At 37.0% G+C, this 16560-nt stretch overlaps 2 pseudogenes; one reads left to right on the forward strand and one right to left on the reverse strand.

Annotated features, from left to right (window-relative positions):
- Positions 1 to 5852: 5852 nt before the first annotated feature.
- Positions 5853 to 7062, reverse strand: LOC111006498 (metalloendoproteinase 2-MMP pseudogene; annotated as a pseudogene).
- Positions 7063 to 10705: 3643 nt separating this feature from the next.
- On the forward strand, positions 10706 to 11689 carry LOC111006154 (metalloendoproteinase 3-MMP pseudogene; annotated as a pseudogene).
- The last annotated feature ends 4871 nt before the right edge of the window (positions 11690 to 16560 follow it).

The raw sequence follows: 16560 nt of genomic DNA on the forward strand, positions 1-16560 counted from the left end.
TTTGTTGGATACAATACATTCGATGCATTTAAATAAGAAATTGGAAGGATGAGTACATCACCAAATATAAATATATAAAATGTGAAAAATGGAATTTATTTGTTGGCTCCACCAAGAAGGAAGAAGTTACAGCGAAGTTAACAGAAGTGAAAGTACTGGCGGCGAAACCGACCTTTGGCCTACCAATACCAAACCAAGGAGTCCCGACGCCAAAAATGGTCAACATCAAACTCTCATCTTGATTTTTAAGTGGTACCTCTTTGTGAGAAATATACCTACAAAAAGGAAGATCATAAAAAAGATTGTCCAGTTAAAAAAAAAATAGTAGTTATAGAGTAATTATAAAAAAATATTTGATTTGGAGCCCATAAAACACGAGCAATAAGTTGGAGTAACTACTGGACTAATGCAGGACTTCAAAGGGAAAATCACTGTTGGATTTATAAGGAGTACAACCAAAGTCTCACATCGGTTATGAAAGGGATGATCTATGGTATATTATGAAGGATATCTCCACATTAATTTCCCAACAACCACCTCAAATTTCTTAGAAAATTTATAGTAGGTTTCCCTATTTGTCACCCGATATTAAAAAATGGTCAAATCATCTCGGTAACAAAAAATGTCCATTTGTATCCTGTCAACTTGACACTTTTACCCTTTCTATTTGATTATTAGTTTTTTTTCCTATCACTATAAACATATTTTTAGATTTGGTCTAATTTTTTTGTACTATAATAAAAATGTTGTTAACTCATATGTCAATCTTGAATATATGAAAATATCAATAAAAGTAGTTAGATAGATATTAAATTTAGGGTGAGTTTGACTGGTGGTAAATATGAAAACAATTATTCAATGAAAAATAGGGTTGTATTCTTTCTTTTTAGTGTTTTTATTTGTTAAGAGATTTGATATAATTCATTATTAGTTTAAAAAACTGTTTAGTATGTTTAGAAATGTACTGGTAAATTAACTGTTACCCCATTAAATATTTAGTTTAATCTAAAATACTATTAATTAATTTTATTAATAGTTTTGTTATGAATTTTGTTTAATTATTATTTTACGACATTATATAATTTATAATATATTATAATTTACATGTTTTAATTTCACAAAAATAAAATAAGTTTATAACAGTGAATAATATATTTATCAAAACAATTTATATTTTTTTACAAAATTTCAATTATTTGGATTATATAATTTGAAAAACGATTTTAAGAAACAAATATGTCAAAACAGGACAGAGGACATGTTCATCGAATCCACTTGATTGAGTAGTTCACGAAATCTACTTGATTTAGTAAATCTGGAAACAAGAAACATAATATCAAACAAACGTTAATACTCTCACATGTCATCAACAAATATAGATTTGTTTTTAGTTTTTTAAATGTATAATGTGAAAATTGAATTTATTCCTTGGCTTCACCAAGTGATGTAGTACAGGCGACGGAGCTGACCTTTGACCTACATTTATGTTGCATAGAGTATTTCACATGTAATACACAATGATTATTTCATTTCGTTATTAAAAAGGAAAAAAGGAAAACAAAGATCGTTATAATCATGTATACCAATGACTTGGTTACAAATATAATTATAAAGTTAGGCCCAAATTCACACCCTCCAATTTTCTTTCCAAAATATATATATATATATATATATATATATAATTATAAAGTAATCAAAATACTTTTTCCATATCAATATTAATGGAGCAAACCATCTCTCTAAGGATAGGAATAACTCATGTCTATTATATATATCTTTATTATATGTTCTTCAAGATAACTCTTTTTGTTCGTCGATCTAGAAAGAATTCCATTTTTAGATCGAATGTTCGTTTGAATTCGTTGGACTCTAATATCATATCATTATTCACTAGTTCCGTCTCAAAATTAATTGTCAATAAAAGAATAATCCATATCTATTATAAACTCTTATTAACATTCCATTGCCCTTAAAATCTGACACTCCTTGATTTTATTGCATTGCTCACTCTTGGGCTTGTTCTATGGATGATAATCATCGTTCCATTGGTCGTTGTTAACTTTTCTAGTAGAAACATGAATTTGTTGGTCATTTAAAAAGAAAAGATACTCATTTCAAAATTCACAGTTTGAAAGTGAAAATTTGTGTCATTTCTTCCGCGCCATATTAATCTCAAATATATTAATTTCAGCATCAGTCCAATAATTAATTTCGGAACATGAACAATTCAATATCCACAAAATATTTCACAACAACAAATGTAAATACCCCCACTTTCCATAATCTTAACTTAAAATACTTGTAAAATGTCATAATTAAAAAATCATAATTGTTGGGTAATTGTGGATTCAAAACAAGCTAATTGAGCCCATAAGGCCCAATTTCAATAGGTTTTTGCTAAACACTTATATACATATATATGTTTGCTTTGCCGTCACAATGAGTGTAGTGTTGTTGCACACACATTGAGTTGCAACCGAGAGAAGTTGCAAAACCCTTTTCTTGGTGTTGTTGCATCAAAAGAAAAAAAAGTGGCGGCAGTGGTGTTTGGTTTTGGCAGAGGAAGAAAAGAGAACTTGATTTGTAGAGCGTTGTCGGTAGCGTGTTCTCTTGAGGTTCGTGAGGTTTTCGTTCTATATTCCTAAGTATCTATTGGCGTAGTGCTTAGAAACTAGTTGGCCATTGTTGTGGCATCTAGGGAGTGCTTTGTAGAACGTTTGTGAGGTCCATTGTATTTATCCCAAAATCATAGTAGAACCCGTTGTTGCGGAAGACTGGACGTAGCCCATAGTTGGGGTGAACCAGTATAAATTCATTGTGTCGTTTTCTGTGGTTTTCCCTATATTTGCATATTGTGGTTGTGTTTGGATATTTTTTGTGGAAGGGGAAATTATACAGGATAGTTAATTTCCCAACAAGTGGTATTAAAGCGTACGTTGCAGAGTCATGGGAGACAAATATCAAGTACATCATTACTATGAAGGGGTTCTGAAGTTCAGTGGAGAGAATTTCAGTTTTTGGAAGATGCAAGTAAAGGATCTTCTTACGTGCAAGAAGATACACAATACTTTGGGGGAGAGACCAGCGGATATGACAGACAAAGCTTGGAATGAGATGGATGAGCAGGCCGTTGCAAATATCAGAATGACATTATCAATGGGGGTATGCAGTCTCGTGGCGAAAGAGACGACTGCAAAAGAGTTGTTGAAGGCCTTGCAAGACAGGTATGAAAAACCTTCTGCCAATACAAAAATATTTCTATGGACCAAGTATTTTAACATCCACATGGAGGAGGGAACCTCAGTGAATTCCCACATTAATGAGCTCACCGATATCTTGAACAAATTAGAAGGGATGGGTGTCAAGATTGAGGAGGAGGTGAAAGCTATGAGGCTGTTGACGTCTTTCCCTTACAGTTGGGAGACGATTAAGACCGCGGTGTCGAATTCGCTAGGAGAAAATAGCTTGAAATTTTCAGCTATTTGTGATGCCGCCTTATCTGAGGAAGCCCGGAGAAAATTAGGAAAAATGTATGTAACTACTTCAGGGGCAGAAAATGAGGTTGAATCAGCTTTGGTAGCTCAGTTTAAGGGGAAGGGCAAGATGAAGTACAACGGGAAGCAACAACATAGGAATAATAGGGGTAGTGGGAATTCCAGTGAAGAAGTTGAATGTTTTTACTGTCATAAGAAGGGTCACTTCAAGAAACATTGCAGGAAGCTTAAAGAGGATCAGGAAAATGAGGATACTCTAAATTACGTGTCAGCGGAGGTGTTAGCTTGTATTGAAGGTAACACAACACCTGTAGACCGTTCATCAGAGTGGGTAGTGGACAGTGCAGCTTCGGTGCATGTAGCTTCAGACAGGAGTTGGTTCACGTCCTTTACTGCAGGAAATCATGGTGTGGTAAGGATGAGAAATGAGAGACTCTCCAAGATCAGAGGAATTGGGGATGTTCTTTTGAGGACTGACAATGGGACCGAACTAGTTTTGCATGGTGTCAGGTATGTACCCAGTTTCATGATGAATTTGATATCAGCAGGGAAGCTGGATGACGAAGGCTACAAAAGTGAGTTTGCAGAGAATAGATGGAAACCCATGAGGGGATCCGAGATAGTGGTTGTTGGCCACAGAAAAGCTTTGTGTTGAGGTTTAATATTGCCAGAGGATTAGAGAGACAGGTTATGCATAGAGCTGCAGATAATTCAGGGGGAGACTTGAATGAACCAGCAGCATTGACAGTCATGACAGATCAGGAGAATCTGCCATTAGTTCAAGTACAACAGCTGGGAAGTAGAGGAAAGGGAAAGAGGAAAAACTCAGTGAGGTGTTCGACAGACTGTCAGTTTCGAGCCCCAGTTGTCAGACGGACTAACGAGATGATGAAGTCGCATAGGCGAAATGGTGCATTGAGAAAGACTACAGTTGGTGCTGAGGTCGAGGGTGAAGTTTCTAGGGTGGCAACGGACTTGGGTGAGAGTGCCAAGTCATTAGGGAAATCTTTCTTCAAGAGTCGTTGGGTGCGAGTGAAGAAGGAAGCGTCGGAGACCACTTAGTTCGAGTGGGAGCATGTGGCTGTGTCTCTAACGTCTGGGAGACAAGACCACGTATGATTGCTCAGTCTCAGGTCAATCACAGATAGAGCCTTGGTTGGTGCCAAGAAGAAGTTAGAAACTGTCGGTGCAGTGGGAGTTGAGCTTTAGTTGGTTCCAAGAGGATGTTGATCAGTTAAAATTTGTTGGTGCAGTCAGAACTGAGTCATGAGAGACACTGTTGTTGCAGTGAGAGGCAATATTGTTGTTTTGTCTCCGACTGGGAGATTGTTGGATAATTGTGGATTCAAAACAAGCTAATTGGGCCATAACTAAGGCCCAATTTCAATAGGTTTTTGCTAAACACTTATATACATATATATGTTTGTTTCGCCGTCAAAATGAGTGTAGTGTTGTTGCACACATATTGAGTTGCGACCGAGAGAAGTTGCAAAACCCTTTTTTGGTGTTGTTGCATCAAAAGAAAAAAAAGGTGGCGGCAGTGGTGTTTGGTTGGCAGAGGAAGAAAAGAGAACTTGATTTGTAGAGCGTTGTCGGCAACGTGTTCTCTTGAGGTTAGTGAGGTTTTTGTTCTGTATTCCTAAGTATCTATTGGCGTAGTGCTTAGAAGCTAGTTGGCCAAGTTGTGGCATCAAGGGAGTGCTTTGTAGAACGTTTGTGAGGTTCATTGTATTTATCCCAAAATCATAGTAGAACCCGTTGTTGCGGAAGACTGAACGTAGCCCATAGTTGGGGTGAACCCGTATAAATTGCTTGTGTCGTTTTCTGTGGTTTTCCCTATATTTGCATATTGTGGTTGTGTTTGGATATTTTCTGTGGAAGAGGAAATTATACACGATAGTTAATTTCCCAACAATAATAAACAATCAAAGGACCATAATTCAATGAGAAAAAAAATTTGGAAGAGGAATAAAGCAATTACTTGCGGAATGAAACTTCCACGGTAAAGAACAAATCTTCAAATGATGCACGATGGTTGGAGGGGGAGAAAGACCAACTTTTGGTAACGAAATTTAAATTTCCATCGCCAAAAATTTTAAAATAAAAGTGGAAATTTGACCGCCAAAATTTTTCTTAAAATATAGACGAAAATTTTTTACGATAAAATTGTCTCCAAAAGTATCTTATTGTGACGAAATTTCAAGTGCCGGCTAAAAAACAAAATTCTTCTTAGTCTACTTTGTATTGTCTTATCGATCTATATCATTGCCAAATAATTTGGGTATGACAACGTTAGCACTACTCCCGAAATACTACAAATCTTACTCAATCGTACTAAACATTATTAGAGCATGAGAGTAATTTAACTTGCACACTTTATTAAAAGAATAAGGGCCATATATATAGGCCAAGCGAGAAATTGTTACAATAACCAACCCCAGACTTTAACAAAGTGTAAAAGTACAAAGATAAATAATCTCTAATAAACATATTGAAATAAATGAAGTACAACGGAGAACAGCAAGGAATTAAAAATCGTTTTGAAATTAAATTGGATCAAGCCCCATATAAAGCCTTGATTCCAGCAATGTCATCGCCATGCAAACCCTTGGTAACTCCCTCTGATATGCTTGGGAACATAATAGGCCCTTCAATGGAGCTGTGCTGAAGCCCTAGAAGATGGCCAATCTCATGCAACGCCACCGTTTCAACATCATGATGACCTGAAACGGCCCCCACAGACCAACGCTCATGAGCGTCCAAGTGAAATCTGCCGTCCGTGGGTGGATATGCATGCGCCAGAATTCCTCCCGCACCATCAAACGCCGCATCATCTCCATGCTCTTCAATTTCGAAGCTTATTTTGATATCAGCTGTTTTATGGTCTGAAACATGTGAAAATGTGAAGTGGGTATTGGAAGCCCATTTCGAAAAGGCTCTTGATACGGGCAAGATTGCTTCAGATGGGTAGCCCGGAAGAAATGCATAGCTCAAGTGGAACTTGGAAGCTGGCCATTTTAGGTTTCCTTCAAAGAAAGCAAAGTGAGAAACTTTGTGGAAATGGCTATGCCCATTTTGATTTCTTCTCCTTCCTGATGATCTCATCCAAGTGGTGCCATTGATGAAATCTTGAACCCCACATCGAGGCATGCCCATTTGGGTTATGGTCTTGGCGTCCAGAATTCCAGAAGCATCAATATTGTAATTTTTCTGGTAAGTTTTAACAGCGGATTCCAAGGCATGGTCGAAGGTGTCATCATCCATGGCCATGGAATTCTTCTCCACATTGGTAATGTAACCGAAACGTCGAAGATACTTTTTTAGGCGATGAATGCCTTGTGCTGTGTCACCCAAACGACATCCTCGGAGATTGTTAAAAGACAATGAAGAAGATGAGTTCATGTCGTGGGCAATGGCATTTTGTTTCAAAATCAGTACATGAGACGACATATTTAGATGAGGGAAGAAGGAAAGAAGAAGAAATAAGATGAAAGCAAAGATTTGGAGAGCTTTGGAGGCCATTGTTGCTGTAGGAGATATTAGCTTTGGGATAATTGTTAATGGTGCAAAATGCTTGAGACTTAGGAACCTATTTATAGGATTTATAGTGAAGGATAAAATAATGGTGTAAGTGAATAAGAAGTGCACGTCTCTTGAAGCTTAAACAGTAAAACACGTGGTTTTAATTGGCCAAAACTAAAAAGGTTGTTGTTGCTTGTGTCGTGAAATGGTTTGTAGGAATTAGGCTTTGGAGTTACCCAACTTTTGTTTTTGTTTTTTTGCATAAAGGGGACAAGCATGCCGTGGTTACTTGTATTATCCTTAATGAAGATATAAGAACGGGAGGTCCTAATGTTCAAACACGCATAGTTGTGTTTCCTGCGTATTTATAATGATTTCTACTTGTTGGGTCTTGTCCAATTATCTAAGTCCACAATTGAGTCGGACGGTTGAGAATCTCAACCCATCAATTCTTCTATTATCTCATGCATTTTAAAATGTTGTTATTATTTATTTTGATCCTATGTTTTTTTTTTAAGATAATTTCATTGATAGATACGTGAGAAACATATACCATAAAATTATTAATATTTCATCTGAATACCAATTATCATTGAATTTGTTAGGTTCCTTATCTTTTTATCATTTTTGAAACGAATGCTTGTTTGAGCATTTTTTTCTTTGATACTATATTAATATTCATGAGTTTTCATCTCAAAATCAATTGGTAATGAGAGAGTAGCATGTCTATTATAAAATTTAGTTAGGTCCCTTTTCATTCCACGTGGGATGCTTACCAAAAATAACTTAAATTTAGAGCTATGTTGGCATCCCAAATCTTGTTGACGGGTTTTTGTCGAGTTGTTGAAGAAGTACTAAATTGATCCTATGTTTTGATCGTTTAATTTATTAGTAGATCTCTGTACCAATAAAATATTTAAGGTTACGTGTAAAAAACGAGTATTTAACTTCAAGGCCAACATCTCCAGCATCATAAATAATATGATATTGCCTTTCATAACAATAAGCATAGGTCTCAAAACCTATATCAGGTCTTCTTTTATAATGAACAAAAAGATGAAACACCCTAAGAATTTGTGTTTCTTGTGAGCAAATTACATCGTTGCTCGCTCTAGTGTTTAGATTGAATATTCATGCTATATGATTGATAGAACCATATTAGAACTAACGCTTCCTCTTTGTCTTTTAAGTCTGTCATCTCATATGAGATCACTCCAATTAATAACCTATACTTGCTAATATTTTCACCAAACCTATTTTAAGAAAATTTGAGCAGAAATATGGTTGGATAAGTATTTTTCTTTTTTTTCCTTGATTGAAATGTATCACAAATAAACCTATTTTATAGAGTAAATTAACGTAGGTTCCTAATTTAAAGAATGACATCTTTAAATTTTTGTGCAAATTATACTATTAATTAGTCTCTAAGTATTTTAATTCTTACAGTGTGCCTCTAGTCGTTTAAATTTTGTTGGTAAGTTTTTAAGTTTGAGATCACTATAAAATTTCTTGAGAAAGTTCGATAGGATCTTTTGATTGGCCAATAAATCTACAAAAAGTTGCCTCTTTATGGCATCATTTATCACAAATTTTGAGTTAACATTTTCTACAAAATTTGATAAGAAAACAAACCTATATATGCGTGAAATATATGCAAGTGATCAATTGAAGTTGGTGGACCTCCCTCCTTTCAAAATCAAAGGTGTAGTTCAATTATATATTTGTTATCCTAATTATATGTCAGACAATAGTATAGGTACACAATGTATCATAATTAGAAGGAAAATAATATTTCTTAGCTCAATTAATTAATGTATATATTCTTCATAAAAAAATTAATTTGAAATTTATAACTCCAAATATTCTAGTACCTAAAAAAAATAGGTTCAGAAACTCGGTATGTTGAAAGTTTTTGCAGAAGGGATATAGTGGGTCAGTGACCATGAAAAATACGTCAAAATTTCTTCCTTGTACTCATGGCTTCCAAATAATCTAGGTATATAATATGGACTCTATTTATTGTTTTAAGATTGGTTGAATCATCGATTTAGTGAAATATCGGTGGGAAGATTTATTTTTTAAAACTCTTCTTTAATTTTATGATCCAAACAGTGAAAATAGATTTTGAATTTGAAACTTTAAAATGGAGAACTACGTTAAAAGATAATAATAAAAAGTATGATAAATATATTATTAACTTAGTGGTAATTAGCAATTTCCCACCCCACTTTAATTATATAGTATTGTAAAACAATAACTTTACACAATTTATAACAAAAATGTTAATAAATTAATTAATATGATTCTAGATTTATTTAGTTCAATAATGACACTAATTTACAAATATATAACTAAATACAGTTGAACAATTTTGTTTTAAATTGAGATACACTATTCAGATCTGCCGTCAAATATATATCCAAAGACACTCAAAATAAAGAATATTTTCAATTGAATCCTTGGAGACCGATTTTGATCTCGACCCATTTCTAAGAGAGTCTGCGCCCCGAGTAGGTCAAGAATTGCGTTTTGCCGCCAACTAGTACTATTTCGTCTAACTTCAAATTCTAGAATTTTTGAGAGCTTACGTCATAATATATTTGGTGATGTGATTTCGAATTTTCTAATGCATTGAATCCAAAGTTTACAAAATAATAATAATAATAATAATAAAAATCTCTTATAACGTTTAGGGAGTGTTTGATTCCTATTTTTAAAACGTGGTCTTCTTTGTAATTAACAGTACACTTAAATTCTATGGGAGAAAAAAAAACCATTTATTTATTTTAAGAGTTAAAATTTTTAAAATTTTCTTCTAATTTTGCCCTTATTTAGTTTATAATAAAAGATTGTACGAAGACTGAACTTCCTAAATCCAACCTTACAAAATCAAATTCCATATCTGCAATAGAAATTTATAAAGGGTTAGAATTTATAATTGTATGAAATCAAAATTAAAAAAAAATTCAATGTGTTCCTTCTAAACCATGGTCTTCTCCACCCCTTATAGTGCACCGCTATTATTTTCTCTAATTAAACACGCAATAATAGACATGCAAAATTTTTTTAACCCCATTTGATAGTTTAAAGATTATATTTATTTTTAAATTTGAACCTACACAGCAAGTGACAAGCATTAAAGTATCAAAAGTTTTGCGAATTTGAGTCTCCATCCACATATTATTCACATATTATTGCATGGAAAAAAACAATAGTTAACCACTACCAGGTCATATATCTCCAAATGTTAATATATAACATGGTACAAAAGATGTCTCCAGTACACATTCGTGCACTCCCTATTCACTTCACACAATTTGCTTCATCATGAAGAAACCTATAAATATACCTGTATCTTGCAATTATATCCTGTGTTGGGAATGTCAAAAAGAAAAGGATATTTACAAAACAAAATTGTTTTTCGATTGTCTCACATGTAAAGATTTTAATAGGATGAATCCAAGGAGTCGTTCTTTTTTTTTTTTTAAACGTTTTTAACCGTTAAAAACATTTATTGATTTTAAAAAACGTTTTATTTCTAAATCCTATATAAACCCCTATGGGTGTCATTTGGAACACACAACAAAAATCTTCTCCACTCTTCTCTCAGCTTCTCCCTTCTGCCTTCTTGATTTTTTTTTTTTAGCTGATTCCTAACGTGTTTTCTAAATGGTGTTCTTCCTCAAAGCTAATATCTCTTACAGCAACAATGGCCTCCAAAGCTCTCCAAATCTTTGCATTAATCTTATTTCTTCTTCTTTCCTTCTTCCCTCATCCAAATATGTCGTCTCATGTACTGATTTTGAAACATAATGCCATTGCCCACGACATGAACTCATCTTCCTCATTGTCTTTTTAACAATCTCCGAGGATGTCGTTTGGGTGACACAGCACAAGGCATTCATCGCCTCAAAAAGTACCTTCGACGTTTCGGTTACATTACCAATGTGGAGAAGAATTCCATGGCCATGGATGATGACACCTTCGACCATGCCTTGGAATCCGCCGTTAAAACTTACCAGAAAAATTACAATATTGATGCCTCTGGAATTTTGGACGCCAAGACCATAACCCAAATGGGCATGCCTCGATGTGGGCTTCAAGATTTCTTCAATGGCACCACTTGGATGAGATCATCAATGGACAACAAAAATAGAGATGGCCGTTTCCACACAGTTTCTCACTATTCTTTCTTCGGGGGGAAACCAAAATGGCCAGCTTCCAAGTTCCACTTGAGCTATGCATTTCTTCCGGGCTACCCATCTGAAGCAATTGAACCCGTGGATCTAGCTTTTTCCAAATGGGCTTCCGAAACCCACTTCACATTTTCAAAGATTTCGAACTACAAAAAATCTGATATCAAAATAAGCTTCGAAATTGAAGACCATGGAGATTTTTCCTCGTTCGATGGTATGGGAGGGATTCTAGCCCATGCTTTTCCACCCACGGACGGTAGACTTCACTTCGGCGCTCATGAGCCATGGTCTGTGGGGGCTCTTTCTGGTTATTTTGATGTTGAAACGGTGGCGTTGCATGAGATTGGCCATCTTCTTGGGCTTCAACACAGCTCCTTTGAAGCGGCTATTATGTATCCAACCATACCAGAGGGAGATACCAATGATTTGCATGGCGATGATGTTGCTGGACTTAAGGCTTTATATGGATCAGTTTGACTATACAATTTCTAATAAATAATCTTTGTGGGCTTGTTTCTTTTAATTTCTTGTTCTATGTTCTATTTTGTTGGTTCCTCGTATGTTTTTCTCGATGTTTTATTTTCTCGTTTACAAACTTGGTAAATAAATGAAGTTGTAAATTTGGTTCGATATCAAATTTAAATCATTTTCAAATTCGTTTCAAATTTGAATTTAAATTATATTTCAACTATTAAACTACATTGCATAAATTCTACATTTTTAAATTTGATTCAAAATTCAAATCTGAACTATAAATCCATCGTTTTAAAGTTGGATAAATTCAAAAATTTGGATAAATTCTATATTCTCAAATTGTATCCAAATTTTAAATTTGAACCATAAATCCAGCGTTTAATTTAAAGTTGGATAAATTCAAAATTTTGAATTCATCCCAAATTTGAATTCAAATTATATTCCGAGTCGGATAAATTTCATATTTTCAAATTTGATCCAAAATTCAAAATTGAATCATAATCCAGCTTAATTTTCGGTTAAATTAAAAGTTTTCGAGTTTGAGCCAAAATTCAAATTTAAACTCAAATCCAACGTTCAATTTAATGTTGGATAAATTTTAAATTTTCAAATTCATCCCAAATTTGAATTTGAATCATATTTTTACTTTTAAATTAAATTCAAAGTAAAAAAAAAAAAAAAAAAAAAACTTCTGAAGACAATTTAAATTTTAATAGATCAATTTCAGATATCTCATTTTAAATTGTTCAATCGGACCTACAACGATATCTTGATCCACGATTAAAAACTTTTCTTCAAAATTATGACTTAAATTCATCTTTTTTATTGCACAATATTTTCGAAATTCAGTCACAATTATATTTGGCAAAAATTTCGAAAAGAGGCATTGAACCATAAATTTTGGGTCAATCATAAACGGCCACGTCATTATTTATTTTATTTAGGGATTAAATATATATTAACCCTAAATTAAATTAAAGATAAATCGACAATTAAAATATGTAATTGGATCATATTAGAATTGGGCTTGGAATCAATTTGGTTCACAAACTTGACCCAAAACCCAATTTACCATGAGATTAGGTAGATTAATATTTAAATTTAAATAAATTTAAATCCATTTAAAGAATTGGACTGAGCCCAAAATTATCTAAACCCAAAGGCCCACCAAGCCTGTGGAAACCTCTATAAATAGAGAGGATCTCATTCATTTTCGAGGTTCAGAATTTCATAAATTGAGAGAATTCACACAAAATTGAAGACTCTCTGAAAACTTGAAGATTCGAAAACCACCTGAAGACTTGAAGACTTTCGAAGAACATAGAACTTCGATCTGAATTCAAGAATAAGCATCTCAATCTTCACATCAAGTTCGAGAGAAGAAATCAGAAGATAAAGATTAGAGATTGAATCCACTGTACAACACATGTTATAAAAATGAAAGTTCAACTCCCCGAAATATAATTTCTCCGGAAATTTTGTGTGAACTATTTTGTTTGGAAGTTACAATTATCAGTGAGTACAATTTAGTTAAGCTGAATGAATGCAACGGTTGACATGATTTGGAATAATATTTGGAATAATAAGTGCACGGTTCTCTTGTTTCTCATTTTTTTTTTTGGAAACAACTAAAACAAGTTTTTCCTTTCTTGTTCCTATGGCTATTTGGAAGAATGTTGCCTCATCTCTGCCTCCCACTTGGTTTACCAAATATTCCCCGTCTCTTTTTTAATTATAGTATATAACCATGGTTATTTCATTAAATTAGAGTGCTAGCTCTTTATAAGCCTCCTCGAACATGTTGAAGAAAATCCACGGTATTAACAATAATAGTGCTAACGTTGTCACATTAGATTATTATTGAAGGATAACTATACTCCAAGTATTTCCACACTGTGTAGGTATTGTCCACTGGCAGAACTTTATGATTTTTGCTTTTGATTTCAACTAAAAAAAACCCTATACTAATGGTAGTAATTGTTTGACTTATACAACTCTAATTACTTCTTTTCTTTTCCTAGTCAATGTGGAACTTTAGTTTGTGCAGTCCTACCACCCTCACACAAGATCACACTGGTATTAAGATAGTATGAGGAGTTTGAGAACAAGTTGAGAAAAACCCGACAGTGTTAGCAAAGAGAGGAGAGAGAAAGAGAGAGAAGAGAAAGCGTGAGAGCTGAGACTGATTGCTACTATTTTCATCCTTATCACCCTGGAATATGTTATAAAAATAAATACTATTGCAACATCAAGACTGTTTATGCAAGGATATGCACAACAGTGTTCTTCAGATTGCAGCTCGAACTCGGCCTCCGGACCGATCTGAATACTTGGGCGGACCTGTACAAAAAGGTGAGCACTCCGACGATCAAGTCAGTATAGGTCGGATTCCCAGTTTAGTTCGAGGTCAGAAATCATCGTACCTGATCGCGGAGTGAGGTCCTCTACTTATGGGTGGTAGTCCCGCTAATCTCGCGATGGTTGCACCCGGTAATCTCGGGACCGTCGGTTACACCCGGTAATCTCGGGACCGACGGTTACACCCGATAATCACGCCGCTGACAGTAGCTCACATCGGCCCCCACCGAGCTTTCCGGTAGGTCGGGCCTCGGCCAGGTTCACCTCGGCCCTCATACTTAGCATCTGTCAACGCTAGTGGTGGTGGTCTCGGCCGTCCGAGCTGGGCATGACTCATGAGTCATCTTGGAGCACCAATAGGGGTCATCCACGTGTCCAGGGTATTCTCTTCCCCAAACATTGGCCCCCTCTCTGTCTGGTCCGATCTCGACCTGGCAGAGAAGTTCATTCGACTTGCTTTGGACGCGTGGCGACTTCCTATTCGTGGGAAAATATAACCGTTGCAAAAGATTTATCGTCGGAATATTCAAATATTTCGACGCTTCGGATCTTAGGGAGGATCCTAGCCGCTCGTTGATTACACGTGTACGGTGGGGAAATTTTTCCGACGAGCTATAAATACCCTCAATCCTTCAGGTCATACCTTACATTCCCTGAATTCTTGGAGTTCGATCTGAAGGTAGCTCGAACCCTTGGCAGGTCGGTCTCTTCCCTCACTTTCTCTTTCGAATGTAGTCGCCATGTCGTCCTCTTTTAGCAGCAACTTAGGGTCCGATGAGATTTTAGCTTGTAGGTTAGAGTCCGAGCTCGAGGAGATAGAAAACTTTAGGTTCTCCGATGACGGGGAGGATAGTGATGCCTCCACCTCGGGTCAGGGTTTGGAATACCCTTCTAGGATACCGGAGTACTACCTCGGATCCCTTCGTAGGGGGTTCACTATCCCTGAGAACATCCTCCTTAGGATTCCGGAGGAGGGGGAGAGAGCTGACAATCCTCCAGAGGGATGGGTCACTCTCTACTTCAAAATGTTTGAGTACGGCCTCAGACTTCCCTTTCACCCTTTTGTCCAGGAATTTCTCTTCCGGACTGGGTTGGCTCCGGCTCAAGTGGCCCCCAATGGGTGGGGTGTCATTTTCGCTTTGGCCATCCTTTTTTGGCTACGAGCTCGGGATAGTGAAGAGGCCGAGCTGTTGGACGTAGACCAGCTCCTCGCGTGCTTCAAAGCGAAAAGGATAGCTAAGAAGCCCGGTCGGTTCTATATGTGCGCAACGAAAGGCGCAGGCGGTATAGTTAAGGGGCCGACCTCCATCAAGGGATGGGTGAGGAAGTGGTTCTACGCTTCTGGGGAATGGCTTGCAAAGCACGAGTCAGGTCGTTCCTTCTTTGACGTTCCCACTAGGTTTGGGAACCTAGGTACGGAGTAGTTCTTACTTTTTGTGATTTTCTTTCCTGTCATTCAGGTCTAACTCAGATTTTGTCTTCGTGCAGTTTCAATCCGACCAGTCCCCGAGCTTACGCAAGCCTCCTTTGACACGTTGAAATATTACAAGGAGCATTTTCCGAGGGGTAGGAAGGTCGGAACTTTGGTGACCAACAAGCTGCTGCTTGAGTCCGGGCTGCTAGATTACAACCCGGCAGTTCGTCCCATTGAATCCTCAAGGCCGAACTCCGAATTAGGTATGCCGAGCTTGCTACCCCCTCTTTTTCCTCTAACTTTGTGCTGATTTCTTTCCTTTGTTTTGCAGCCATGGTTTGCGGGTTTGCGAGTAACGTGAAACGCAAGTCCAAGGGCCGAGCCCATGCTCTTGAGGCCGCCCAGAGTTCGAAACCTGCCACTCCTGCTGTGGTAGGGCCAGCCTCGGAAGATCCAGCCCCAGTGATCGAGCTGGAGTCTTCTGAAGGTCCCTCCAGGGAGAAGCGCCCCAGGGATCAGACCGAGGCGGTGCACGTCTTGCCCTTGGGCGAGGAGGTGAGGGAGGAAGTCCCTCTGAAGCGAAGGAGGAAGAAGAAGAAGACGACCTCCCCCTTGGAGGTCGGAGGTCGTGGGGTCTTGCCTGCGAGCTTCGCAGATCGGGTGGACGATCCTGAGGCCAAGATGGACGGAACGTCCGATGTGACGGCACGGTTCAGAGTTGAGCCGTCAAGTTCTGGGGTGAGGGACCAGGTGTCCCGCATCTCGGCTGCAAGTTTGGACCGCTGCCTAAGGAGGGCGTCCAAATTTGTAAGTGACCCAGGGTCCGATTTGCAGAGGACCATCGACTACGCCGCTGAGGTAAGACTAGTGTCTCCATTTTTGCTCAATTTACCTAACAGGTAGCTCAGTCTAATTTTCTTCTTTGTACCTTTTCTCAAGCGTTTGTTGCTTCCATTCAATCGGCTCTGGCTGTAAAGGCCGAGCTGGATGGGAGGGAAGTTCTGGCAGCGAGGGAGAAAGAGGAGTTCTCTGCTACCTTGGAGGCTGCTTCCTCCACTATGAAGGATGAGCTGCTGAAGGCTCACTCTAAGGTGGAAATTTT

This window comes from Momordica charantia (genome assembly GCF_013281855.1).
Source record: "Momordica charantia cultivar OHB3-1 chromosome 4 unlocalized genomic scaffold, Mcharantia_2.0 BLBB01000004.1, whole genome shotgun sequence".
NCBI classification, from domain to species: domain Eukaryota; kingdom Viridiplantae; phylum Streptophyta; class Magnoliopsida; order Cucurbitales; family Cucurbitaceae; genus Momordica; species Momordica charantia.